Below are 4,554 nucleotides of genomic sequence, written 5' to 3'. Positions count from 1 at the left end.
ACCTCTTACAATGATCTTTGTTTCCCATGTTCATGGGGTTGTTTATATATCTTAAGGTAGTCATTCTAAAATATTAATGTTTTCTTTAGTCATTTTTATCAGTAGAAAAGGTGTGATACTGTGTTTGAGTTGGAACTGAGCAAAGGCTGCAAGATTGGAGAGCATTACTAGCTTCCAAAATTATAAAATGATTAAATTTCTACATACAAAGTTAGATTATTGAATCAATTTCATTTCAGCTATTAAGTGTGTTAGTTTTAGCCACTGAATGACTAACAAACTTCTGCCTACAATTTAATAAATTCCTCCATTTACAAATGTCAAAATTTTCTACCAAGCACAGACAAAATTTCACCATCAATATTCCTGACTTAACTAGAAAAATGTTAACATTGAAGTCCTTCTAGTCCTCTAAAGTGTTTTTTAGGTTTTCGAGGCTTCTAAAATTCAAATATTGATACAGATGCTTAAAATGGACACACAGGAAAGCATTATATGCCAAAGTTTGAATGCTATGCTCCTTATGTGAAATCCATTATAAGACTTTTACACCAACAGACTACTCAGCAAGGAGGGAAAGTTGATGAATTTATGTCAAGATCATTGACACTGGCTGAAAAGAATATTAATCCTGCAGTTCTATATCTACTGACTTTCTCCCATGTTCTTCTCTTCTTCGTCTCCAAATTTTTAGGTTAGCTCTCATTCCCATAACTACCATTCACCTTTCAAGCAATGTGTATGGGAGGTGGAATTTACCAGGAAAAAAGATATTCTACTGTTATTCAGTCATTGATTGGAACTTAAATCTATTCATTATATATGTATTACAAATTAAAACCTCAAAACAAGCTACAAAGGATTGCTATTTAAAACTATGACACCTAGCAGTTATAGACAGCTGTTAAATATTGTAAATGCCACTTGAATTTGTGCACTCTTATAATTCTTACAGTAAAGTGTATTTTATACCAATGATATTTAATGTCTTGGTGAACAGAATCTCAGAGAAAAAAAAAAGATTAAAAAATAGAGGGAAAAAGTAAGGGAGGAAAAGACACATTGAAAGCTCTTCTGGCATCGCAAGGAAGTTTTATAAAAACTAAGAAATGGTATTTTTATAAAAGATAAGAAATATCAGCAACTGTGATGGGAAATGCCAAGAGTAAAAAAGGTGGCATCTAGTTACTCCAAAATCCAGAGTGTGTGTAACTTAAATCAGCACGCGTAGGGAAGTGGGAAGAACATGATTATTTTGAGATGTCATCATCCATCCATACACTTGTAGAACACAAGTGTGAAGTTTCAAGCAATCTGGCTGTGTTCATTAGAAAAAGAATCATCTTCTATGAGTCTCATAAATCAATGACTTCCAAAGTGGAAAGTGAAACATCAAGTCTTGGTTGAGAAAGAAGACTGAAAAGACAACACCAGGTAATTTTCTTGGCAAACTAGGCCAAGTATCAAAACTATGGCTGCAGATATTTGTCAGGATTAAAATCAGTTAAGGATAACTATCATAGTTTTGTAGGTAACTTATTTTCATTATCCATCTGCCAAAAAAAGCATTGGTGCAGCACCTTATACTCACAGAGGTTACTTCAATTATGACAAAAATTTTCTTATCAACATTTGTATTTTTAAGCAGAATATTGGAGAATTTTTTTAAAAGAAAAATAAGAATTACACAAAAGGAACAAAACAAGTAGTATGATAAAGGACTCAGTCATGTGTTAACAAAAAAGTTAAACAGCAGTTAAACATATCATCCATTGCAATGGTCTTGTAAAGCACATTTTTAATAAATGTTTCTGTTACACTTCAAATCTGCATAGGCAATTGTGGGTAGAGGTCCATCAAACATGTATTTGCCAAGACTAGTTTAGTGTTGTTACACATTTTCATTTTATGTATTTGTACAAGTATGCTGTAAAATACACATATAGTTAATGATGTCTTGTAATTGCCTGTCACCCTTCCCTGTTTTTATAGAAATGTATAAAATAAGAGTTTTTCCTGATTAATAGTTCTTATTTTCCACATAGACTGACTGAGGTTTAAGCTAAGCTATGGATTAGAATGTCAAACCATAAACAAAGTATCAAAACCACAGTCTTGCAGATTCAGAAGTAGTTTTGTTTGTTCTATGGGTTCAGATTACCCAGCTTTTATGCTGTTTTCAGAATTATAAACTAGGTTCTTACCACTGAGCTTTATCACCTACTTGATATTCTGCAATGCTTTGTCCAGCCTATTTTTAAAATATTTCAGCTCCTAGGATTTCCCAATAATATTATCTGATAGCTTCACAGTTTGAGAAACCCCAACCATGTGGGTCCAAGAACTTCTGTTGACTTGGGTAGGAGTTGTATTGTTTGTCTAGACCACGTCTGGAAGAGATCAACATGAATTTTGCTTCTAGCTCAACGTATGTTGATCATATAATGATCATAAAGTTGAAAGAGACATTAAAGATCATCTAGTTCCACCCCTGCTGACATGCACAGGGACACCTGCCGCTAGATCAGGTTGCTCAAAGTGTCATCCAACCTGGCCTTGACACCTCCAGGGATGAGGCATCCAAGAATTATCTGGGCAACTTGTGCCCCATCACCCCCACAGGAAAAAAACCTCATCAAACTATCTAATCTAAATCAGCCCTTCTTCAGTGTAAAACCATTCCCCCTCATCCTATCACTACACTCACTGATAAAGAGCCCTTTCCAGCTTTCTTATAGGCCCCCTTTGAGTACTGGGAGGCTGCTATAAGGTCTCCGTGAAGCGTTCTCTTCTTCAGGCTGAACAGCCCTAACTCTCTCAGCTTGTTCTCATATGGGAGGTGTTCCAGCCCTCTGATCATCTTCATGGCCCTCCTCTGGACTTGCACCAAAATATCTGTTGAGGACATGGGAAATTGACAATCTGATACAGTTGGTACCATCTTGATACATTTACTTAAATAATCTGTGTATCAAGTTTTGCAGACTTAGTGTTCTGTGTAGGAGAGTAAATCTCAGGAAAATATTCAGAATTATGAGAAGGAAACAATTTAAAAGTGCAAATATTTACTTGAGCAATGTATTCCAGGTGTTTACCCATTATGATAAAGAGTTGAAACAGCTTCTGCCTCGTTTCCAGTTAAAAATAAGCAACACCACTTAAATTTTTAATATTAAATACTTTCAGTGAATAGCTTCTATAAGCCATCAACCATTTAATAATTAAGCTAATCAAGTAAATAATTATATTTGATATAATCAGATTTTTTTATGAGTGATTTACAAAATAAAGCCTATATTGATTAGATAAATTATTGTTTATTAATTATTACCTGAGATTTAATTTCCATACTCAAACTTTAAGGCTTAAACTTGTCCTGAAGGTGGTTTACTGCATAGTCACAAGTTTGAAGCTGCCTTCTCTCAAGCTGTTTGTCATTTAAATTATTTTAAAGGAAAAAGAGTTTATATATCTATGTATATATAAACCATGTATATTAGATATATTTTAGATATATTACTATGTATATATATGTAATTAGAGGTGGAATTCACTGAACTCTCCTGGAATCCCCGCAGAAAGAATCCGTACATCTTTCTGCAATGATAGAAAGAAGAGATTCACTGGAGAGAGATTAACTACCATTTTTATGTGTAGTGATCTATGAAGAATTACATCATCTGGCCCCCAACACTGTTGGGGGTTATCATATGCTACAAACTGTGGCATATGGCAAATGGACCCATCAAAGACTATCTGGGCCCTTAGGGATAATTTACTATAATGATTCTTGTGTTAGATGTAGATGGTGTATGAAAAATGCTGAAAGCCACAACTGTCTGCATGCAGCCATTAAAAAATGCAGAAGAGCATCTCCCCTGTGTGACATAACATTTCTAGATAGATTGCACTTATTTTTCTTCTCTAGCTCTTATATTTTATGCCAGTTTTGTATTTTTAGAACATCTCAATAGTACAGGCATTAAATTGACCAAAGCTACTACAGTTAATTTGAGTGAGCACAGGCCTGTGCTAGGCTGCACTGCATGTACACAGTGACTGTCAAGTCTGTATTGTGCTGCAAATATCCCTTGGTCCCAGAACAGATTCATCTGGATCACTGTTGCAGAGGAGTCTGCAGCCAGCTTCCACTGGGTACCATCAATAATGCCTTCTGTGTTGCCTTGTCATTATTGAATAGTGCAGCAAGAAGTTATGATGTGAATAATGTTTTTGACAGCAGAAATGATGAATAGAATTGTTTTCTTGTAAGAAAATCCCATAATAGCTGAAACGACAACAGTGGGAGAATCTTCTATGGACGGGGTCTGCCCAGTGTACATCAGAAGCCCATGTAGACCCCTGAAGACTACCATCTCCTGCTGCAACACACCAGACATTTGCTACATATGCTTGTGCTGAGGTACACCTATCTAGTTCTGCATTTGTGTGGGCACTAAGTGCTTGTATGTGCATTTGTGTTAGCTACTTCAGCTATAACTCACTCTTATTCTAGAAAGGATCAACCTTCTTTAAGTGTGATCATTCATTTCA

The sequence above is a fragment of the Phaenicophaeus curvirostris genome, chromosome Z (assembly GCF_032191515.1).
Source record: "Phaenicophaeus curvirostris isolate KB17595 chromosome Z, BPBGC_Pcur_1.0, whole genome shotgun sequence".
NCBI classification, from domain to species: Eukaryota; Metazoa; Chordata; class Aves; order Cuculiformes; family Cuculidae; genus Phaenicophaeus; species Phaenicophaeus curvirostris.
This window is presented reverse-complemented; position numbering follows the sequence as displayed.